A 25,467-nucleotide genomic window follows, 5' to 3' on the forward strand; every position below is an offset into this window, starting at 1 on the left:
TGTATACCTCACCTGTATAGGGAAGAGGAAACCACTGCTTTTTTTGGCCAAAATTCCTACTTGGTAAACTAGTATATTTCAGTTTTGAAGACCAAGGTGTAGTAAAGTGTGGTAGAGTTCCATATGGATCTGTCATGCTGCAAAACACCAAAATAAAAACCCGTCTTTGCTGGTTCCCTGTCATTTATTCAGCAAATATCATCTTAACTGAACTTAAGCTGAAATGTGAGTTATTTGCCAATATTCAGAACTCAACAGTTACAGAAGTGTTTCCTTTTAACTGCATGCACGTCTTGAGTTTTTCAGAAATAATACAGAAAAACATATTTTGAAAACATATTTATCTGTATTTTTCCACGTGACAGTGGCAGTTTAGGATTTAACAGGCATATCCATAATTAAATTGTTAGTTTGAGGAACTTTCAGAAAATTATCTAATGCAATCATATATCACAAGTCTTCTTTATAAAATACAAGTGCAACTCATTTCATCACGCTATCGATGTGGTTAGACATAACTGAGACCTTTAAAAATATTATAAATGACTTAAAATAGAAAATGTTAGAAACAGTACAGGCATGTTACAAAATCATGGTTTCTGAAATCTAATTACTATATGCAATTTAAAATAATTAAACATGATTAGTCTTTAAGATGAATAGAACCAATTCCAACTTTAGCTATTATTTAATTATAGCACGCCGTACATTAAAATCAGCTGGAAGATAGCCAAAATAAAACTTTAAAGGACAGCATGATAATTAAAAATTGCTGTTTGTCTTACTTTTATTAGAAAACTCAATGCTGGAATGAATGCAATAATGTCAAGAAATATGAATTTAAATAATTTCCTAAATATTTTACTTTCTAATTCCAAATATCAGGATATTTTAAACTTTCCTCATCAATTCTACTTTATATACAAAAATTAATACAGTATTAATTAGAACTTTTGCTTTCAACACAGATATCTTAAAGACAAGGAATTATGTATTTATAACTTCTTAATAAAACTATGGGTACATTCTTATTTTTTATTGTGGCAGTTTTTTCATAAAAAGGCTACTGAAATCAGGCTTACTTAAAAAATAGTAATAATGTTATCTAATATAGAACAGAGGGTAGGAAGTCTCTGTAAACAAACCTGTATCTATATCAAGAGTGATACTAAGAGAATATTCTCTCCCTTACCCAGGTACTCAAGTTGTAGGGTAACATAACTATTGTAACATAACTAGTGATTTCCAGTCACCTTTTAGGTTTATTTAGGAACATTAAAAGAAATGCTGCAATTGTAGACTTCATTTCAATTATTTAATCTCTTTCCCGTTCACGACCTTTACTTTCTTCTGGTTTCAGCAGGAAAAACAACTTCATAAGTGTCTTATGTTATAATTGGCTGCTAATCATCATCAACTCAACATTAGTTTTAAATAGTCTGATTCCATAAAAAATTTGTAATAGGGATATTTTCTATACATTTTATAATAGCCATGGATAGAAAAATACTATTATCTATATAATAAAACATTCAATTTGTTTTGTTTAAAACATACATTGTAAAATTTTCCCTTGGGAAATTTGGATTTATTATAGGACAGTTGTAGCTTTTATGAAATTGGGATCCTGAAGCCATATTTTCAAATCAGAAAAATGAAAGCCTCATTGTTGTTTTTCAAATGTTTTAAGTGTCTTTGATAAAAGGCAGTATTAGGACTTCTATTTCTAGGTCAAGTCTATATTTACAGTAACTAATACGAAAATATTGAAGTCTGAGGTTACCAGTATAATGTCTGAATGCAAAATTCTGGACACTGGACAAAGTACTTTAGAATCAGAGGCCAGCAAAGCTCTGGAAGGCTGTGAACAGAGACAAATGCAATATGGTTCAGTAGAAAGAAAGTCAGAAGTAAGATTCAGATGTAGCCAAGCAGGGTGGGGGACAGTTAGGGGGGGATGTCTAGCTGGACTTGAAGGGCGTATGAAAGCAGCTGTCCTTGCAGGGGAGATTTAAAGGAAATGACTCTTCACGGGGCATTGCATTTGCCAAAAAAAAAAAAAAAAAAAAAAAAATCTGATAGAGTGTGTTTTGGAAATTCCAAAATATTTGATATTGCCAGCAGAAGAGTTGGAAAGTAGCAGAAAATAAGGGTCTAAAAATAGCCATAAGCGAAAGTGCAAAGTCTTGAAAGATAGAGATTATGTCTCTGAACCTGGTTCTCAAAATTGTTGAATTATTAACTATGGAGATGCTCTGTACAGAATCGAACTTAAAATGCTCATCTTTTTATAGCATGTCATCTTAAAAGGTTACTAAAATAGGAAAGAACTTGCACAGGTATAAAGTGTGTGCCATTCTTCCCGTGGGCTAAGGGTCTTGTCTCACCTGGTGCCACCATCAAGGCAACAGGCACAGCAGTCAGGTGTGCCCTGGATATTTCTACACCTCATTCTTCTAAAAGCTCCCCCAAGAAAAATTAATAGGAAAGCAGGTGCTTGCTGCAGGTCTTTGCACTGTGTCAATTCTAAGAAATCCTTTGGCAGTGCAAAGCTTTGAAGGAAATTAAATTGGAGAGAGATTTTCTCTACCTTTCATTCAGCTCATATAGAATCCCTTACTTAGCTGACATTTTTACTCATAGAATTGGACTCAGAACTAAGTCTGTTCATTTAGTTTTCCTTTGAACGTTAAACATAATGAAGTACAAGGTCGTCACCTCACCATTTTATCCCCTACGACCCACATAGGCATACTCTTATCATCAAACGTTTGAATGTCGTTCGCTCCACTGAGATTCTTCGTCTGTATCTTTATATTTTGACTATTTTGACATCTAGAACAAAAGTTTTGAAAACGCTTCTCCTACTGCTTTAGTATTCTCTTATCTTAGGGCTTATTAACATTGCTACACCTGTGAAACAGGTGGTTCATGCTAATATCTATTAGTGAAAATTATACTTGAAATTCTGAAGAGACTCATGTCATCCAGATTTTGGAGGAAAAAGGTAGCAAATAAAAATATACTTCTCAGAAGTAGACCTCAGTTACTACTTACTTTAAATTTCACGGTAGATTCCATCTTTTGTAGATAGGGGTTTTATTCAAAGTTTTTGACCAAACATTTTAATTAAATATTTTCAATAGTATTATAAGTGATCTGACATTTTTAGCAACAAAACAACAAAAGAGCTGACTTGGGTAAAGCTGAAATGTTGCTGAAACAGAATCTAATCCTTACTCAGTCATTTCCTTACCAGGGATTTTGATTTGACTGACCAGTTTCAATCCACAGTAACAGCTTTGTTCCTAAGAGACTATAAATCAAGGAAATACTCACTACCAGGCAATTCCTCCTGCAATTCAGGGTCTGCGCTGTTATTATGAAGCAACTGACAGCAAACATTTGCTGCAAGTATGAGCGCAGATTTGTATGAGGTGTGCGGTGTTTTTGGTTTCACTCTCTATCTCTGAAACCTATCTGCTTGTGAGAAAAATTGTGCAAGAAAAGAAGTTTTACTGCCACATACCTCAGCTGTCCTAGAACTCAATGCAGAGGCTTCGCTTCCTTTCTTTCCTTGGATTCTGAGCCGGGGGAGCACAATGGGGGTCTTGTGCTCTGGGCCAGCAAGGCAGGCAGATACTCGGAAAGGAGGTGTGAACGGCTTCCAATACCTACACTGTTTGCTTTACAACTACCCCAACTAAATCAAACAGGACACCAAGACACTCAGTCCAGGGTAAGCAAGTACAAAATCCACTGGCTATTATGACCCACATAGAGAACAGAATTCTTTAAGTGTGTACATAGGTGTGTTAAGAGTTAAATAAATCATTTACGAGGCTTAAAAAGAAATGCTTCACAATCTATGTGCCACTTCTTTTTCATGTAGTTCTCTGAATACAAGTCAAAGTGCAGGTCACAAAAGAATCCATTGTTCACAAGCAAGAAATGTTGTTGGCTGTGAAGACGGTTCAGAACAAGCCATCGTAGTCTGCTCAAACAGCAAATATTGGTTTTAAACCCCAAAGCATATCGGTCATGTTTTTTATCTTCCAATTGCTAGAACCAAAATTCACTGAAACAACTCTATGTCTCTGATACTATTTTCTAGAAATGTGTGTGTGTGGGTGTGTGTCTGTGTATGTTTGTTTGGTAAATCCGAATCACACAATCAATGTAAATCTTTCAGGCTAAGTTTTGCCCCAGTTATTTTTATGCTGTGCTTTCAAAAAGGTCAAAAAAGCTTACCTCTGTCAGTGTACTGGGACGCTCAGGAAGCCCCTTCTCCGCCTCGGCCTCAGCGTGCAGACATATGCCCTGGGAGCCCACAATCTGTTAACAGGAAGCAGGTAAACCCGAGAGCGTCCGCCTGCGTTCCAGTCCAGTGCCCGTCCCAGCACACACCTGCTTTTTCAGACCTGCCGCTCACATGCCACAGCCACGCACAGGACCAGCGTTAGCAGAGGGCAACACCCTCCGTTTGGATCCCTCGTTTTCAGGGTAAGCAGCTAGGGAGCTGCTGAGATAATATTGCAGGGAAAGCTTGCCTTCCCAAGACAAAAACCTTTGCTGCTGCCTGATAGCAGATATGCAGCATTATCACTCTGCATTCCACATTCTCCAATCAGCTAATTGGAACAGCAGTCAACAGCCTGTCCAAAAGGCAGCTTGCAGGCCTGCGTGGCTGTGATCATTGTAGACTAACATGCCCATTGCTTCTCTCTTCCCTGAAGAGATGTATAAAAGAGGCTTCTTCCAGGGAGAAGCTCAGCAGAATATGCCACACTGTTTTCCATAAGTAAAATGGCTGGTCCTCTCAGCTCTGCTGCAGACAGCTCATTGGGTTCCACTGGCTTTTTGTAGCCATAGCAACAACCAACAGACAGACTTAGCAAGCATGGCTGATCATGTGCAGCACACCCACACAGCTTGTTAATTTCTTTTCATCAAACTCATCATTTTTTTGAGGAGGGTAGCTTCTGTTATCTTTCTATACATTTCACCGATAGTGCAAGTGCTCCGATTTTTCTGCTCTCCTGAAGAACTCTTTTTTATATGAGCCGGGGCTATGTATGAAGTCGAGGAAGTGAAGCCCTATTAGTGGCTATCCAGGTTAATAACATGCAAATCACTTAAGAGACCCTAACTGGAAGCATTGTCAAAACAAGCCCCACCTTCCAGTCATAGAATGAGTGCAGAGAGCTGCAAACCGGAGAGTTACACTTTTTGTTTTTAAATGATAATCTTAGAGCCACTTAATTGAAACAAAACCCTGTAAATTGCTATATAGGGTCAGAATAATAACTAAATCAGGTAGACTATTTTAATAAGATCTTTAAATATCCATTTACTTATGGTTCAACTTATCTGATTACTTTAAGATGATTTTATGCAATTTAAAATAGAATTTTAAAAAAATCCTATTGCTTCTACCGCAGAAAATGATTCTTTAACTCAATCTTATTTGTAAATTAAAAATTCTTTTTAAAAAATCCACACCTAATTAAAAATTCTTTGACTTTAAACATTACCTTCAAGGCAAGAATAGTTTTACTTCCTTAGTAAAATGGATCACATTCCACCCATCCATAAAATTTCACCTCCTCTGGGAATCTACCGTGATTGATGCCATGAATCATTTAAATCTTCTGCAAACCCCCAGCCTTTTCTTCTTTTTCAGGACTGTATCACCAGTCATATTCTATCTGATATATTTCCAAGGCACTGTCCCATTTATTTTTGTTTCTAGCAATCTGTTTGAAATAGTTATGTTAACACTTTGGACTTGTAAATATAGATGTTCTATTTGCTGAGTAGTCATTGATTTAGGATTCTGTTAGTTTTGCGTTTCCCTACCCATGTGAACACTCCTGCCTTCAGTATTAATTCCCAAATTTTGACTGCGTAGGAATCCTGTGGATGTAGATTTGGGGATGCCCGCTCCCCTTCCTCCCCAACCAGATTCACATTAGGTAGGTCTGAGCCACCCAGGGTCAGCATATCCGTGGAGGACAAGTGGGTGGCGCTTTCCTGCTTGGGAGAGTCCTCACCACTTCAGATTGCCTCCAGCCAGCCTACCTTTTCTCACTGAAGTTCCCTTCCCTGAAGTTATTTTGCGTTTGCTGTTGCTGAGCGTGCCCCTGCCTTCGCCCTCAGCCTCCCTTTCTGCTCTTCACTGCCCACATTTCAGAATCCTGAATTACATACCGTTTCACGCTTCCTTGCCCTGCAGATGCTGCTATTAAAATCTTCTCAATCTGACTGCTCCTCGCCCCAGCACCTTTAACCTCCATCCCAATCTGCCTCCTCTTTTATCTTGCAACACCTGGCCCAAACTGACCACCTCACTCGTGACTCTCCCAGGTGGAGTCTGAGCCACCTCTTCTGTGCCTCCCCTGTACTGGGGTCCACCTCTGCTATTACAGGCCTTGTCATGCCCTGGGACTTCTTAGCAGTTCTCCTTTTATGTCTGACTCCCAGACTGTTCTGTCCACTCTCTGAAAGCCAATCTGGTCCATGTCTTCTTTGCCCTCCATGCTTTGAATATTCTAATTTCTCAATGCCTTTAAATGAGGACCTACAACACTGTATGAATGGGGACTGATGACGGGCTGGTGTGAAATCTGTGTTTTAATTCACTTTTCAATATCACATATATGTTGACTTATCACTTCAGAAGAACTTAAGTGATTTTGACAAAATGTTGGCATGTTACAAAAGGATATCAAGAAAACTCTAGGGGTACTTGATGTTTTAGCGTGGCTTTTCTTTTCATTGTATCTCTGAAAATGTCTTTATACCCTCACACTTGATTGATTGGTTGGCAAGGCATAAGAATCTCTGGCCGTGGCTCACACATTTACCCCCAGCACTTTCGGAGGCTGAGGCAGGCGGATCACTTGAGCTCAGGATTTTGAGACCAGCCTGGGCAACAGACCCCATCTCTACAAAAAAAAAAAAAAAAAAAAAAAAAATCGAACAAACAAACAATTAGCCAGGAATGGTGGTGCACGCCTGTGGTCCCAGCTACTCGGGAGGCTGAGGCAGGAGGAACGTTTGAGCCTGGGAGGTCGAAGCTGCAGTGAGCTGTGATCACATGACCGCACTCCAGCTTGGCAACAGAGGGAGACTCTGTCTCTGTTTTTAGTAGCAAAACAAACAAACAAATATCTGAAGTCATTTTCTTTTGGAATTTCAAAGGCCTTCATCCTTTTTCTTGTATCTCCTCCTCCCCTATTCCTCCAATTCCTGCTCCTCCAAAGAGAACTGGAAATCCCCCAGGCTACACTGAACCGGAACTGGGAAGCTGGCAGGAACTGAGATGAATCCCTTTCCCCTCTTTGTCCCGTGGCACGTCTCCTGGCGTCTTTACTGGTCTTCACACATCACTCTGCTGCCGCTCTGTTCTTCCAGGGCTCTTGGCTCCTTCGCCTGCTCGAAGCCCCTCCCTGGTAACCTGGTGCACTGAGGCCCATTGGCGTTGCTCTGGCCTCAGGCCCTGCCCTAGCCCAGGTCCCTGACGTTTATTCTCCTTCCGTACGTGTTTGTTTTAAAATGTGCTAAATACAGATTTCCAAGAGACAAATCTGATTTTTCCAGCCCATCTTTCTGAGTCAAATGAGATACCAACTATGTGGCCAGCAGCTTTATACATGGGCTGCCCTGTGCCTTGGTCCAATCAGCTATGACAAGGACACTTGGCATTATCTAGTTTTAAAATTTTGCTAATATAATAGGTGCAGAGTAATGAATGGCTTATTATTGTTTGAATTTGTGTTTCTCCAATTACTGACAAATTGAACATCTTTTCATTGTTGATGGTTTTCAGGGTTCCCTTTTCTGTAAATTTTCTGTTCACAGCTTTTGCCTGTTTTCTCTATTGAGATTGTTGTCTTAGTGTGGAATTTTAAACAACATGGTCATAAAGGTATTTTTTATATATATTTAAACATTATAATTAAATTTGTTATATTATTAAAGGTTATTAAGATATCCACTAACATATAAAAGGAGCCCTATAATTCACACTGCTAGTTGTTTTGGTTTTTATTATGAAATGAAAATATAGAATGTGTGTGAAAATCTCCATTCAGAAATTATGTTCAGTATGAAAGGGTAGAACACCACACCATAATATGATTTTCTAAGACAAATACTTGTTTAGAAGGATTTTCAAACAAATATAATATTATCAAAGAATACATATACACACATATATATGTTCTAATAGTATACACACACACATATATATGGAGAGAGAGAGAGCTATCTATTTATCTAGCTTCTATTTTAAGTTATACCATATGCACACCTACACCTCAATCAATCTATCTACCTATCTATCATCTGTCTATCATCTATGGAAGGCAAACACAAATGTGCAAAATGCTAACACCTGATGAATCTTAAGTGAGAATATTTTCAGTTTATTTTACTATTCTTTCCACTTTTCTATAAGTTTGATTTTTTTTGTTTTCAAGATACAAAGTTTTAAAAAATGAAATAAAATGAGAATAAAAATAGTGTTTAGAATAGACACAGAGTTAAGGTTAAGATTACTTGATGAAGACATAACTATTTATCAGAGTTGAAACTAAGGAAGTTGATAAGTTATGGAGTAACTAAAGTGATTACTACTATTACTGTTACTATCAGGAGGCTACTTTGGTAGAGAGTATTGGAAACATTTTGCACTTTCTTGAAACAAGTTTGCTATTTCCCTATATTTACTGCTTCCCTGTATTCTGATCTTAAACCATTTATCCTCTGGTTCATATTTCGAAATCTTTATTAGTCTGTTTCCTTAATTCAACAAAATCATCACTGCTTGAAGCAATAGGTTCTTCTCTAGTCACATCTTCTGCTGCAGACTCCACAGCTGGGACCCACCAAAGGATCTGGTCCCTGGCACAACAAAGAAACACGTTGTATGACTTAACTTAGAGACTGGAATCGAAGCATGGTTTGTTTATGAGGTAGCAAAGACTTTTGTAAAGCTTAGATTGAATTTTCTAATTCCTAAAACAAATAAAATAGAATATCCCAAAGGTTATTCCTAAACCTTACATATTTAGTTACTCTCACAATGACGTGAACAATGTCAAAATAGGACATGGATGGGAAATGTGACAACTGACTTAGGAGGAGGATTGAAGTATCTCAGTCAAGCAAATTGGATTTATTTCTATGATTCCAACCCCAAGAAATATATGCTGGAAAGCAGACTGACCCACCGGCTACTAATCAAATGCGTTCATATTCCCTGAAGAAGTATGACCCTGATCAGCATCCAGAATGACTTTTATAAATCAGAGGTGCCCAAAACCAAAACAAACCCAGCAGAGTTGATGGTTTTTGGAAATTCACTTATCAAATAAATTTAAAATGAGAAAATGATTATAGAAGAACAAAACCTTGCCAGGGGGCAAATGATAAGAATGTAAACATCAGCAATAAAAAACTGTTTAACAAACTGGAGAGAAAGCCAAACCTATTAACACAAAAATATTGTGTGTAGCCCATTAGTAGTTCCTAGAACCCCCTAGAAGTTCTGTATATTTTCTAGGTTAAGAGGAATAAGGAAAATGTGGCAAGAGGTACAGGAAGAAGTTTCAGCTAGTCATAAGTCTGGAGAGCCCGGTCTTCACTGGCTAATAATAACAACATTGTTTTAAATATTTCAGGTTTATCAGGCTTTGGGTTTGCAAATGACTATGATTGCAGCAGCTTACAGGAACTACTTTATCGTAAAATGTGTGTTAATATGTGTCAGTACCCGGTGGGGAAAAAATAATGGTGTTATCCAATAACAGCAAAAGAAAAAAAAAACACCCACAATTAACCCCCTCCCACAGCCCTGCTAACCAATCCCAAACACACAAATACATCTTGCTGTGGCTAAAGAAAAGTACTCCTGGCTTTTATTAAACCTGCAGTGTCAGAGATTCTGCAAGCAATACAGAAAAGGCTGCACTTGCTCCCAAGGAATGTGACTGTTTATACTTCATAATGATAAGCTTAAAAAGCGACCTGGAAAGAGAGGGCTGGCTGCTTTCACGCTCCTGTGAGGGGCTACGCTTTGTTCTTGGAGAGGCACTCTGACCACATTAATAGAGTGTATCTCCTATGACCTTTCCCACTTAGCATTGTGTCCTGGGGCAGCAGTGGCCCCCAGGTACTTCCGGGCAACGTGCCACCATACCCAGTACAGAAAAAGCACCGGGCTCTGCCGTCACGGTATTATTGAGTTAGTAACGAAACACACCAGGCTCAGCAAACAAAACCTGGCAAGAAGGATTTTAAAACAAATGCTTCTGGTTTCACCTGAGCCACTGAAACAAATTATGAGGTGCTGGGTGAAACTGGGCAGCTTCCGTAAACTCTGAAGAGGCTCATGCTAAAGCCCTCAGCTGCCAAATGTGCAAATCTCAGAGAAGTGAAAATTAGAGGGTAACCTTGTGTCTTCTAGAAGTGCTTCTGAAATACATGTTCAGTAAGTTCATTGATCAAGATAATAAGATGGGTCTGAGTGATGTATTAATACAATCAGGTACACATTTTAGGATCCAACGGTCCAACAACAAGTGGAAAATATTGTTGAAAAACAAAAATCTCCAATCTGCACTGGAAATAGTAGATGTTCAGTTAAAGGCCTACCAGTGACAGCATGCGCAGGTAGGAAAAATAAACCATGTGTGCTTGCAGAATATTGGATGGGAGCTATAACCTAGAATGGTAATTATTTTACTAAGCCTACCCAGGTCAGAATTCAGTGCCTATGTGTTTGTTTGTTTGTTTTTGAGACAGAGTCTCACTCTGTCGCCCAGGCTGGAGTGCAATGGCACAATCTTGGCTCACTGCAATCTCTGCCTCCTGGGTTCAAGCGATTCTCCTGCCTCAGCCTCCCAAGTAGCTGGGATTACAGGTGCCTGCCACCACACCAGGCTAATTTTTTGTATTTTTAGTAGAAACGGAGTTTCACCATGTTAGCCAGGATGGTCTCCATCTCCTGACCTCGTGATCCACCTGCCTCAGCCTCCCAAAGTGCTGGGATTACAGGCGTGAGCCACTGTGCCCGGCAGCCTATGTTTTTAAAAGTCAGACTCCGGCATCCTAATTGCCAGATCATTGCCTTGAACTGAGAACATTCTTCTGGACATTTCCTGCATCAAAGGAAGACAATTAACTTTAGAAACATTCCTTGTGAGAGGTCAGGAGATCGAGACCATCCTGGCTAACATGGTGAAACCCTGCCTCTACTAAAAATACAAAAAATTAGCTGGGCGTGGTGGTGGGCACCTGTAGTCCCAGCTACTTGGGAGGCTGAGGCAGGAGAATGGCTTGAATCCGGGAGGCGGAGGTTGCAGTGAGCCGGGATCGTGCCACTGCACTCCAGCCTGGGTGACAGAGCAAGACTCAGTCTCAAAAAAAAAAAAAAAAAGAAAGAAAAGAAACATTCCTTGTGAGGTTTAAAGTAGCATGAAAAATCATTCCACAACCAACTTTCGTATAGGCATAAAGGTGGATTTAAAAAAATTTATCTAAGAGCTGATACCTGAGCTGCATATTGAAGGACCCATTATTCTCTTGGCGTGTGGACTTTTTCCTATATCTTTCCTTCATTAAAGACATGGTTTGCTTCCAACAATTGGAAGCAAACTCAAGTTGTGTTTCAATTTTTGGTAACACATGAGAAAGTCTTATCACAGGATTAGGATTGGCTTCATAGAAGAGAAAGCTCAAATAACAGGGCTTACAAGAGACAGAGCTATATTTGTCTCTCACTTGAAGGATTGAGAAATAAGGAGTTCTAGGCTAGTAGAAAATTGGCCTCAGGATTGTTAGGACTCCAGCTCCTATCCTCTGTTCTGTCATCTTTTGAAACTGGTTTCTATCCTCAAGAATCCTCGTGGTCCAGAATGGCTACTTGTGTTCCAGCCATCAGGTCCATGTTCCAGGCAAGAAGAGGAGAGGGAGAGCCAAGGGGCACATTTTCCAATTGAGTTGGCCTCTTTGAAAGAGCTTTTCCCCACCTCCCACCCAGCACTTCTGCTGATATCTCATTGCATCTTGAGTGATAAGTAAGTCTCAAAAATGTGGCCTTTTCAGCTGGACGCCTTTTGGTCCCAGGTAAATTGGTGTTCAACTATTGAGAAAAAAATTGATAATAGGGAGTGGATAGACAACAAGCTGCCTCTGCCAGCTCGTGTCAGCCTGGGTACAAAGAAAGTATTAGCTCATTTCTTGACATTTTCAGTGAGCCTTTAGTCCTGGCTGGTCACCTGTCAGTGCAGGGATCACCCAGGCTGACTCAGTGGGTTGAGGAAGCAGCCTTCCTTCATTCCTGCATGGGGGTGTCCTTGCCTATCCAGCCACTGTGCTTATCTTCTCAGCACAGACTCAAAGCATTGCCATCTCTCCTTATACTGGTTTCATATCAATATCTCAAAGTATACTTGTTCATTCACTATGGAACAAATAAATAAATGGTGTGTATTCAAATATTCTGCAATTTGTTAGCTGTGTGATACGCAAATTACCTAACCTCTTGTGCTTCTGTTTCCTCATGAATAAGAAAGGATGACAATATTATCTAATTCTGAGGGTGGTTGTGGCAGTTAAATCCATTAATTAGCATAAAAGGGTGTTAGGTATTATCTTGAATTTTGTGTCTTTGATTTATGGTGCAGCACTGGGTGAGCACGGACCTCTGGGACCTTCTAATACCGTGGGAAACATCAGATGGACGTAGACCGGAGCGTCAAAAAGCAATACAAACGCATGTGTTCATCAAAAGAATGGTCCAGACGGTGAGGGCCAGTGGGCTTCAGCAAAGGAGAAACAGGCACTAGTGTCATCAGTGGGAACCTATCGCAGGCTCCCTGGAACTTCACCTGGACAGCGCAGGGCTGTGTGAACAGCCAGCAGGAGGCCTTTTCACTTCTGCCTCGGGCTTTCCTTCCCGGCTGATATCCTCCCCCACCCTTTAATTTAAATTGGCACCAGTTTCCTATTCTCTCGGTAGCCCCAGTTCTTTCCCTCATTTAACCTTTTCATAGAATCTAGTGGGGACTTTCTTGATGCCAAGGAGCTGCCAGGGCAGGGCTGGCCTTCAGAGGAGGGGCATGGTGTGCCCAAGTTCTGCAGTTGGGGAAGGAGTAGGGAGCTGAGACCACAGAGGGACAGGGACAGAGGCTAGGGAGCGGCGTGCGCGGACACCTTGCCTGCGGGGAAGCTTCTACGGAGGCCTTGCAGACAGCGTCTCAGCGGACACAGAGGGCCCTTTAAGAAAAGAGCCACCTTGCTCTTTAAGACTTCTGTAGCATAGTCCTGGCAGTCCCTGGACTTCACACGCTGCACATTTGCTTGTGCTTTTATTTACTTAATCTGTGTCCGTCCTGCAAGATTATAAACTGCAGGACAGCTGAGATCATTTCTGTTTTGTTTTGACCCTGTTTCCAGGGCTCAGTATCGTACCTGGGCTGTGAATACAGAAATGCCCAATGAACAAATGAGTGGATGATTAGGCCACATGAGTCCCAGCTCATGACTTAAGGCCATCCCTTGACTCAATCTGACAAATATTTCTTCAACCTGAACTAACCCAAGAAGATCCGCATCAAGGGTCAGATTATTAAAGCACTGCCCACCTTCTGGGTGGGTAAACGTGAGGGAACAAATAGTGACGTTCCAGTGTGATTTGCCCATGCCCGGGGGGCAAGGGGAGCAGAGGGAACAAATGAACAGTCCCGCGCCTCACCAAGGGGCCACACGCGAGCTGAGCCAAGTGGCTGAAGAGGAGTTTGCCTGCCTGGGAAGCCAGGGACAGGACTTCCAGGTGGATGAAGTGGCAGCTGTGACCGCACAGAGACAGGCAGCAAAGGCAGTGCAGGGGAGACTGAGAGGTGGAGTGGCACTGAAGCCTGTGTTGCGGCAGGAAGCAGAGGTGAGGTGGACAGGGTAGAAGGGTTACTGTTTGTCAAACACCTTGTTCTTCATGGTAAGAACTTTGGACCTTATCTTCCTGGAAATAACAAGCCACCATTGAGTTGCTTTTTTTTTGTTTGTTTCCTTTTTTGAGATGGAGTCTCGCTCTGTCTCCTAAGCTGGAGTGCGGTGGCTCGATCTCAGCTCACTGCAACTTCCACCTCCTGGGTTCAAGGGATTCTTCTACCTCAGCCTCCTGAGTAGCTGGGATTACAGACATGAGCCACCACACACAGCTAATTTTTGTATTTTTAGTAGAGACGGGGTTTCACCATGTTGGCCAGGCGGGTCTCGAACTCCTGACCTCAGGTGATCTGCCCGCCTCGGCCTCCCAAAATGTTGGAATTACAAGCGTGAGCCACCACACTCAGCCCCACCATACAGTCATAAAAAGAACACAGATGTGATCATTCTTGCCTTTTAGAAACATAGCTCTAGGACCATTTACCTGGGAAATACGTTTTAATGGAGTAATTCACATGGTTTGATGTTTTGGTTGCTTTTATTACTCGTCGTTATTATGAAACATTTCTTGAACACCTTCTCCTGTGCAAGGTACTCATATTAGTTGCCTGAGGAGATATCAACAAAATGAAGGGCCCATAAATTATAAGACATACCACTATTTTATGTTCCACTAAAAAGGAAAAAAACTGCTGCCAATGAAATTGTAACACGATGTTATTTTTTAAGTCATTATTATTATTTGTTGGAAGAGATCTTTCAAATGTATCGAGATTAAATTTCATCCTCTATCACTCTGTGTATAGAAAAAAGAAAGAAGTGAAATTAGTTGGCTACAATATTCTTAAAATTCTTCACCTTCAGTGTTCAGCTCTTCTGAATGACATTAATATTTAGGGTTTGACAGTCATCCTTTACCTAGTGTTTCCCCAGTTGGGTGTGCATCAGCATCACCAGGAAAAGTGGGGGAAATGGAGGCCCGGGCCATACGCCGTTCCAACAAGCCTGGAGCTCTGTATTCCTTGTTGGTAACCAAAAGATCCTGAGACCCCCAAAGAGGAGGAAACGCTGCCCAGCACATCAGGAGAGATGGCACAGCGGCGCTTCTGAAGTGAGTGCCTGCTTCTGTTTTCAGTATTTTTTGTATTCGGTGAGTTTTCACAGACATGCATATGACAAGGTTGACACAACTGCCATGTGCCTGGCAGAGACATTGTTTCTGGGATATTAGAAAAGAAATATGATGGGAACTTTAAAAAATATGCAAGAAGTATATTAATGATAATAACTTGACTTCTATGATCAGGACTAACTAAGTAGATTGTGGCACATCCACACTATGGGAGATGCTCAGTGTTGAAGGGTCATTATGTAGAATGATATTTTCCACAGGGTGTTCCAGGACAGGCTATTCTACAGGGGCACCCCAGGCAAAACAAGGTTGGGAAATCCTGCAAACCATGCCCCTTGCCTAGAGTTTCAGAGTGCGCTCAGCATTCTGAAAGTTCTGAGAACGCCGGGAGTATAAAGATTTTACGTTTTAACCTAGAATTTTCCAACTATGGCATTAAAGAAAGAAAAGGAAAATAAAAACTCGAGACCCCAATTCAGGATGCCAAAGGAAAAAATTAAGCTGAAAGCTGAGTCATGCAGGAAGCTGCCTTTCCTAAGGCAGAAGCTACAGATAGAAGATTCAATATCTCCACAGGTAGCTACTCTGTGTTCGCCTTATCTTATGTAAAGTGCTGTTTTACAGAGTGTCAGAGGAATACGTACTGACTCTTCCCCTGCCTGCCCCTTTCCTCTTGCAACAAGTGGATTCAGTGATGTGACCATACCTTCCTTCTTTCCCCTCCGGCCCCCTTTTCCCCTTTGCGTACTGAAGCTCTCAAAACCATCTTTGGAGAAAGGCATGTCTCCCAGGCATGTCCTTAACCTTGGCAAAATAAGCTTCTAAATTGATTGAGACCTATCTCAGACACTTTTTGATTTACAATGTTCACATCATGTTTTAAATAAACAGCAACAACAACAAGCCCGTAAAAATGTATGGTGGCAGCATTCCATTTTTGTAAGTAAAATTTTGGATATGTAGTCGTAGGAAAAAGACAGTTAGGAGGTACACTAAACAATAACAATGTTTAATAACGAGGGATTGAGTTACATATAAATTTTCTTTTATTTGCATATTCTTTAATAAATTGACACATTTTCTGAAAGAAAACGGTTATTTAAAATAGCAATAGTAAACTGACTTTATGAAAAGTCAAAGAAAGATTTGAGTTTTCCTGATATGTTCTGTGGAGGAAGCTTTGATGAATATTAAAAAAAATTCGGTGAGAAGATGGAGACTTGTTTTACGAAACTTCTCAATTTCCATGAGGCGGGAAAAAAAGTGTTGTTAGTCACAAATTATAGTCAGAGGAAAGAAGAACAGAATAAATTTGGCATAATGTGTAATTTTTATGTGGTCTTTTTCAAGGCCATGCATGCATGAAATAGAACATTTCAAATCAACAAGTCAGGCTGGTTTGTCTGCGGTTCGATAAAAAGGCCAAGCAGAGAAGTCCGCTGGTTCGATCTCAGAAATTCGTGAAGCTACTAAGGGAAGTCACCTTAAAGATAGCAGCTGATACCGTATCTCAGGGTAGGAATACCTCTCACAAGTTAGGTCATCTTGGGCAGCCTGCTTAACTCTCAGGGTCCTCATTTTTTGTATCAAAATGGCCATGGTTACTGCATTTGTTCCCTGGAGCTGTCATAGCAAAGTACCCCAAACCGGGTGGCTTCAAACAACAGACATTTTTCTCACAGTACTGGAGGCCAGATGTCAGCAGATGAGGTGTGGGCAGCGCCATGCTCTCTCTGAAGGCTCCAGGGAGGATCTTTCCTTGCCTCTCGCTACTCCTGGCTGCTGCCAGCAATCTTGGTGTTTCCTGACCTGGCTTGTGGCAGTGTAACCCCAATCTCCGCCTCCATCTGCACACACATCTTCCCCGTGTGTGTCTGTGTCCAGATTTCTCTTCTCTTATAAGGACAGGAGTCATTGAATGAGGGCCCACCTTAATCCCTATGACCCCATCTTGCCTTGTTACATCTGCAATGACCCTATTTCCAAATAAAGTCACATTCACAAGTCCTGGGGTTAGGACTTCAAAGTATCTTTTGAGGGGACACAATTCAACCCATAACAGTTATGGTGTTACAGCTATAATCCTTTCTGAGAAAAAAGCTGTTGTTCCCTATGCAGTTGGGTCTGTGAAAAACCAACGCAGGGACAACTCAACTGAACTCAATTCATACATCAAGGAATTCCCAGGATGCTGGTGGAAAAGATCAATTAAACTGCATCTCTGGATGCTTTTTTTTTCTTTTTACTGAATTGGCAGAAAGACTCCTCTGCTAGATTTAGAGTGAATCTACCATTATAAAGTTGAATCAACAACAAAAAGGGATAGGTGTGATATGTTGAAAAGATTCTACCAAATCTTCTCTAGATTGATTGCTCTTTTTAGAAGAATCTTCCAGAGTAACATCTCCCAACCCACACTCTCATGCCAAAGTGCATCCTGGCCCCACATGGGTGGCAGGCAGGCTGATCCCTACACATGGTTTCTGAGATTGATCAGGGGGCTTCCCGGTTCTCTTCAGCCAACAGTTTCTGAGAGGAACACCTGGGATTTCATTGCATCTCCAAATACAGGCATTGCTTCTTAATTCAGGCTCTCCAAGATTCTGCACCCTCCCCTGGGTATAGGTCAGGCCCTTGTGGCAGCTTCAGACCACCAGTAATCTAAAGTAGTTACTGCAGCTTTCAAAGGCCTAAAATCTCAGAGAATTATTAGGCACATGGAGAGTATCTTTATTTGTTCATCTTGTTCTGTTTTTTTTTTTTTTTTTTTTACAGTAGTGAGTATCATTTATAATTTCAAAACAGTGCAATAACAGTCAACGTAATTTATTTAGCAGATTACTATGTGCCAGGCACTAGCTACAAGTTTCAGAAATATTAAATCTGTTCCTTATAGAAAACCTGCCAAACAGGAATTATTTTTATTTGACAGATGAGAAATTAGGCTTAAAAAATGTATGACTTCCAAGGTTAAAGAATCACCTGATTTTAATACTATGCAGAATTTCTTACTTCAGCACTGTTTTAATGAATTGTCTGTAAATGTAGAAACTCCTGTTTGTTTTATGTGGATCAGATTCCTGAAAGTCGATCAGAAGGAAATGGTGATGTTCCCAGCATTTCTGTTATTTTTCTTTTTGCCATTGATCTAGGATAAATCATTCTGATCGTTTTTGTTACAGTTTCTGTATCTCAGAATAATGGTATTATATTTTTTGTTGTTCTCAGGTCCTGTGCACAGGCCTGTGGGAGGGGAGAAAGCATTATCATGATCTAGAGGCTAGATTACTTTATTAGCAGCAACACCACTTGAAAATCTAACTACAGAGTCGCTCCTGAGGTTAATGAAACAATTTTTGTTTCCAGCTGTTCTTTACATTGGGCCTAAGTCCACTGTGAAGAAAAGAAGAATGGTTTTGATTTTCTCGGTTGCAATGACCTAGCTGGCTCAAGACTTCCTCACTCGGTGGCTATAGACTATCTTCACCCGAAACTCCTACAAAGTGAAACATCCCAGGTCACCCCAGGAAGTCTTTCTGAGGTTAAACAAGCTGGCCTGAAAGCATTGAAAGTCCATGGCTTACCAAGCCAAACAAGAACTCCATTCAAGCAAAATCTAAGTGGAGAAGCATCGTTTCAGTCAGCCACATTTTAATCAGCGACACCTCATCAAATGTGGACTCAGACAAAATATTTTAAAATTCATTTTGCCACATCAATGCATTTATATCATAACCAATATCCCTCAGAGCTCATGTGCTCTGCAGAAGTAGGGGGATTTTCTCCACGGTTTTTCTTCATATTGAGGACTCGATGGAAATGTTTTCACTCAGAGTGGCCCCTCAGGCACCCTCACCTAGCTGAGGTGTCTATGCTCATCGACCACTACTACCTGTTCTTCAAGCTATCCTGGTCTACGATCAACACAAATCCAGGATCTGAGCAGAGCCTATCAGCCTGTCATGGAAATCTTTCTGGAGTTTTCTTATAAATCTTTTCTTTTTTCTTTGCCCTGTGCATTATTCATAAACAAGTTATCCTAGTCTCTAAACAGAACAAGTTGGTCCTGTGAGCTACTGAGGATATGCAAATGTACTGCAAGACATACTTCAGAATGTTTGAAATTATGATTACCTTGCAAAATCAGGACCATTAATATATACTGTTTTTTCTCTTTTTTCCCCTGATTCACTGCGTCAGTAGGAAAAAAAATGGAAGGATAAGGGGCCAACGAAATCACACTAATTTATTCAACAAATGTTTTTCCTGACTTCTGTGATGTATAGGGCACTGTAATCAGGTGAAATAACAGTAAAATGGGAATCAGAAGACAGGATTTACTATAAAATTGATCCCTAATTATGTGACCATGAGCAAATTCCTGACTTTACGTCCCTCGGTTCTTTTATTTGTAGACTGGGAGTGATTTAGGCCTCTGCCCACTCACAAACTATTATGAGGATCAAATGAATCTTTTTACTTGCAAGTATAAAAGACAATGCAAATGACATGCAGTGATTTTCCTTCTCCACTGCTACCACTGTACCCCACCCCTGACTACATCATCATCATCACCACCATCACCACCATCATCATCACCATCATCATCATCATCATGACAATCACCATCATCATCATCACCATCATAATCACCATCATCATCATCACCACCATCATCATTGTCACCATCATCATTAGCATCACCATCATCATCATCATAATCACCATCATCATCACCACCATCATCATTGTCACCATCATCATTAGCATCACCATCATCATCATCATAATCACCATCATCATCATCATCACCATCATCATCACTGTCACCATCATCATCATCACCATCATCATCATCTCATCACCATCATCACCATCACCATCCTCTGCATTATGTTGGTTCTCTAAAAACACAGTAAGGAGGGGATTTACTGAAGGGGCTTTGGGGATGTGTCCTTAGTTATCATATCTGTAAGGGAGCAGGAGAGGAAAAATTGGACAAAGGGAGAATGTAAACTTTGATGAATCTTCAGCAGAGGCCACAGGATGCTATGGTGCTGAGATAACACCTTCTAGTTGTCCCAAAGGAAGACAAAGAGCCTGGACCTTGGGAGCCCTGCATCCACCCACTGCCTGCAGGCTGCCCACACTGGGAGAGGCAGAACCGGGGGAGGCCATTCTTGGAGACAGACTCACTTGTGAGCCCTCAGCAATGCACACTCTGGGAGCTGGGTGAGTGAACACCTTGGTTCTGAAGGGGAGAGATGAGGGATTGTAGCATCCGCTAAAATCATCATTATCATCATCATCCTCATCATCATCATCATCATGGGCTTGAAATGGCCTTCAAGAAATCCTTGAAGGCCCCTGGTCATTTCATTTCTATAATACAACAAAGAAAGAAAAGACAGAGTTTCCCTGACAGGTAGCACAAAATTAAAAATATTAGAGCTTAACCTCAGGGAAGGCAGGGAACCATGGCTCGCCCACCGATCACAGCAACACCAGATCCTAAATGGCCCAAGTGGCAGACACTGTACATCAATTCCATATCAAACGTCCCTCCTCCCCACATCAATTGCCCCTCCACTGCCATTCCTTTTATTGAATGATAGATTCCCAGGGTGGAAAAGGGCTTTGCGGGTCAGGCGATTCAAGTCACTATCCAGCCACACTCCAAGATGGGCCGTCCCCTGTGGTGGAGGCAACTACAGTTTCAAGCAGCTTGTTCTTTTCCAGAGACTTCTCTAAGTATGGCTGGAATCTGCCTTCTCACAGCTTTTACCATTATTGGTCCCATTGCTATGTTGTGGGACAACACAGATCAGATTTAATCCATCCTCCGTATGTGACACATACATATTTTGGAACTGCGCTTTTTTTGAAATGTGCTCAGTTTCCAAAATTTGTTCCTTTTCAAAGCCAAAACCTGGCCTCAATCCTTGGAATATCTTCTTTTCCTCTTCAATTGCGAAGATTGCTCAAGTTTTTTCTAATCCATGTAAAACAGGATGGGGCAATCATCATACTCTTGCTGTTAGGCCCCTCTATACATGTGGTCTAATATTAAAATACTGGACTCTCAGCTCCATGGGTAAATGGTGTGATGAGGTTGGCAAATCAAGCTCTGTTTTTAAGCCATAACTTCCCTATCCTTGTACTAATGCAGCTGGCTTTTTTGAACAGTAGCATAGTATCTATGAGATCTGTGTGAAATGCAGATTCCAGCTATTGAGATCTTGGTGTATACTAATCTTTTTTCAGGATTTTTTTTCAGTACCATTAATGTGATTACCTATGCAGAAAGTGAATAGAAATATTGGACAGAACAATAGAAATGTAGAAAAGAGAAAGAATGAGAAAGAGAGAGAAAAGCTCTGTTATTCCCATCCCCATCCCCGTTCTCACTAGACACACAGACACACAAACAAAGGGATGGCTTTAAAGGAATGCATGAGGCAGAGTGAGCATCTCTCCAGAAGGTAGAAGAATGAGTTTTCTTTTAAGTTTTGTTCTTAATTTCTGGCACATAGTCATTATTTATTAAATGTGAACACCTACTCAGTACTTACACATCAAGCTAAAACATCCATGAAAAATTATTTCATAATGTCACAATATATTTTTTCATAAATTATTAATTCCAGCCATCTGCTCTATACAACCCATGGTTGCTAATTTCTCTACCCAACTTCTTTAGTGCTACCAAAAATGCACTGCTCAAAATAAACAATTGGATTTTTCAGATTTAAATCTTCAGCTCAAATGACTTTACTGAACTAGGAAAAAGAAGAGTATGGGAAGGATACCTAACACTCCTGCATTCTCTATATATTAATTAAATTAAAAATTTAAATTTCCACTATAATTTTCCCAAGAGTTCCAGGCCCCAGGTATGATATAATGTTAAGAGGCACAGTTGTAATCGCATGCCATTTGATTATACATTTGTACTGGTGATTTTTCCAAGCCAAATGGTGACTTCTTCACATTTTTTTCTTTGATTTCCCTGATTACTATTATTAACCTAGATGTAGCACATTGAATGGTGCTTAGGAAAATAGTGAGAAAATGCACATTCTGGTTGGCCCTCTAGATGCTCTCAAATCATAGTTTGGAGAAGGAGCCACTAAGCTATGGGAATTTTCCCAATGAATGGATTTGCAAGATGACCACATAGAGGTCTGAAACCCAGCAAACATAGGTGCTGTGAGGTGGGTCAGCACATTTTTGCTACATAGCTCTTTGAATCACCCACTATCTGATTTTGAGTCTGCAAGTAGAAAATGGTTATGGAAGGAAGCAGCTGAACAAATATCATCATAAACGCTGAAGAAATAGGAGCATATCTTTCACGTGTTGGAAGAGGCCCCCTTTTGATCTCTGAAGTGCAACCAGGTCCAAATTAAGAAAGGGAGTGGCTTCTTCAGGGAAAGTAAAAGCTCATGGCCAAAGGATCAAGAACATTTTGTCAGGATAGAGACTTGCTAGTTTCAATGCTTCTTTTTTCAAGGTGTAACCCAAATGTCTTGGGTTGGTGCTGTTTGTTGAAGTAACATGGTTAATTATTTACCTTTCTCACCATTTGGCTAAGATTCTTTTCTTATCAAATTGCCCTGTCTGAACCCAAAACAAACACCCTCCTGAGGGCAGTTAGCCATCACCTTAAGCTGGGTTTGTGTGAGGGTGGCTGGACGTTTTTCTACTATTTTTCTCACGGCCTCTGTTGTTTCCAGTAGCCATTCTGCTAGAAAGGGCCAGAGCTAATTTGTGCTACTATATGGGTACTTAGGGTTTGCTGTGACTTGGTTCTTTTTTATTTTTTTAGGCCTGTTCTTTATAACTCTTCCTTATTTGGGGGCTATTCTAATTCCTCCATTCAACACGGTGTTTCAGATTTCACTAGAGAAAGTAGCCTTTTATCTTCTCAAGATTTTTCTGCCATTTGGACTTTTGATCGTACACTTGATCGTACACTCTAAAATGGACCCAACATGGTCATCTAGAACTGGGATGATTTAGTCATTAAAAATAATTAGACAGCAAAAGGGATATTTTGGGCTCTTCTCTTCTTTCCTCCAAGACTCCTACAGGAGCAGATTGCTCTGGCCAAATGTGGCAGAAGAAGAGCGGGTAGGTGGGGTGGCTTCAATCCACAGAGGCTCTGTTGCTGCAGCAACTTTCAGTCTAAATTCCATGCCCAGATGAGGCAGCTATTCTTAGCCTTGACTTTGGAAATAGTTTTCTCCCTTCTTGAAGTACATCACTCTTGACCTTTTATCTTTACTTTAAAGGTCTTGTGCAGCTGAATCCTTTATTTGGTTCCTCAAATCATTTTTAGAAACAAGGAAGATGTTAGAATAGGAAAGGAATAACAAATGGCTAGGGCCCTGAGGGGTTAAACCACCTGGCCAGATCACACACTAAGTAAGAAGCACCTGCGCTCCTTCAGTGAGTCCGGCATTCCTTGAAGGGTTACTAAGTTTTTATTATGCTGCAGGTATGTGGACGGGTGTTGGCCATGGAGTGGTAACCAAGACAGAGTCCCTCCCCTCAGGGAGCTTACAGTGGAGACTGAAGGACAGCTCTCTTGACTGCTAAAGTTCTATTCTTTCCACTACACTCTGAGATGTTACCAGTGCTTTAAAAAATACATTTCCCGTTTTTCCAAACAGGGCTGAACTGAGGCAAAACTGTGAAGTCAACAAGACCTCAATGCTGTCATCTCTAAAGTGGAACTAATACTAGCACCTTATTAAAATGGTGAAAGATTAAATGAAGTTAACTCCTTCAAAGGGCTTAGCATAGTGTCTGGCACATACTAACTGTTCAATAAATGTTAAATAGTATTACCAGTATTGTGTTCTCTGGTTTTAATATGATCAATCCTTTTATTGAAGAGAAGCAATTTCAATATATTTGAAACTTATGAATATTAGTTCTTTGAATATTAACACTTGGTAAGGCAGCAGCTTTCAGTCTTTGCACTTATGCCATGATAGATGGTTTCCCTAAATTAAGCTGAGTCATGTTATAGGTAGACATTCCCTTGTCTGGAATCTTTTCTAGGCACTAGTTAAGATTTAAAATCATCTAACTTTATGTAAAAACCCCATCTGATGCTGTTACATAGCTATAAAAAAGATTGTATTATTTTCTTAGATTTTAAGATTCTACCTTTGCTTAAAAGCCTTAGAGTACTAAATAGCCTTAAATCAAAAATTTACCCTGACCAACGATAATAAGATTATATTTACTTACTTTACTTCTTTCTATCTTGGCTGGTTAAAAATAAATTCCACATTTTGACTTAGAAGTCAATGATTTTGATTTGTGTCAAATGAGAGTATGGGAGAATTTGGTCACCATGGACGTGGTTTGGTCACAATTTGTTTTGGTTATTGTAGATTAAAGCACAAGCCAATGATAGCTGATGAAATATAATTATTCCTTTTCTTAATTTCAGTTTCTTATATCTTAAAGTTACCCTCATCCCAAGCTTAAAATTGGTCTAGGATTTGCACAGTTGTAACTTTTTTCTGAAGATTTATTTAAAAGCACATTTGGTTACCAGCAGTCTATGAAACCTTTCTTGTAATAATTCAATTGGCTTAAAGTTCTCCTTTGGAAAAAAATGTATGTGTATCTTCCCCATAAAGGACTTTGAGAGAACAGTAACCTGCTTTCACAGCACAGGTTGGAAACCGTTTCTGAACAAGATAAAACTATCATTCATGATTAGTCTGAATTCAGGTGTAATGCTGAGGTCTAATATTTTTTGAAACTTATCTTTACATCCTTGATAAAATTCTTTTCTTCTAGTGATGGCAGAAACCTAAAGCAGGTTTGATATTCTAAGATCTTTCCTATCTAGCTGTTACAGAGTATTAAAAGCACTACTGTACATAGATGGAACATTTTTTGTTATCACATTTTCTTCATATGTGGTCTTAAAATGGCTAATTCCAAAGAACAAAAGATAAGTTATCCATGGAAAATGAAGTCATGATTTTATCTGTACCACCCCGTCTGACTATGACTACCATACACATCGTGTCCAAGTAATGTGAACATGTCTGGTTGGCACAGCTACAATAGCAGGGCTGATAAGTAACTGATCAGCTTATCCACAGCATTCCTTTCATGGGAGGTCACTGTCCCCTTTGTTTCTAAAAGTCCAGCAAAGCTTAAGCATTCCAGAACCTGGTAATTCAAATTAATTACATGGCATCATGTACACGGCTCCTGGGATTATCACCTTGTAACACTGTGGCTTCTATGCTTTTAAGTTTGCCTAATTAAATCCTTTCAAATGAAACCAGTTAAGCAATTAGTGCTACTATACTATGTAATTAATACATGCCTTAAACACACTTTTTAAA

The 25,467-nt window shown here is 40.2% G+C and overlaps 1 protein-coding gene across 29 annotated transcripts in view; it reads right to left on the reverse strand.

The window, feature by feature from the left end:
• SORBS2 (sorbin and SH3 domain containing 2) overlaps positions 1 to 25,467 on the reverse strand; it is a 370,833-nt gene that overhangs the window by 221,031 nt on the left and 124,335 nt on the right. For 4 of the 29 annotated variants that reach the window (XM_054554819.2, XM_054554818.2, XM_054554812.2 and 1 more), the window contains exon 1: positions 4,252 to 5,188. The exons of 2 other annotated variants lie outside the window; for them this stretch is intronic. The gene's annotated coding sequence lies outside the window, so the exon portion shown is untranslated. Of the gene's footprint in view, positions 1 to 4,251; positions 5,192 to 25,467 lie in introns of those variants that run through there. 23 more of the 29 variants (XM_054554823.2, XM_054554824.2, XM_054554822.2 and 20 more) reach the window with 14 other exon arrangements.

This window comes from Pongo abelii, chromosome 3 (assembly GCF_028885655.2).
Source record: "Pongo abelii isolate AG06213 chromosome 3, NHGRI_mPonAbe1-v2.0_pri, whole genome shotgun sequence".
Classification (NCBI taxonomy): Eukaryota; Metazoa; Chordata; class Mammalia; order Primates; family Hominidae; genus Pongo; species Pongo abelii.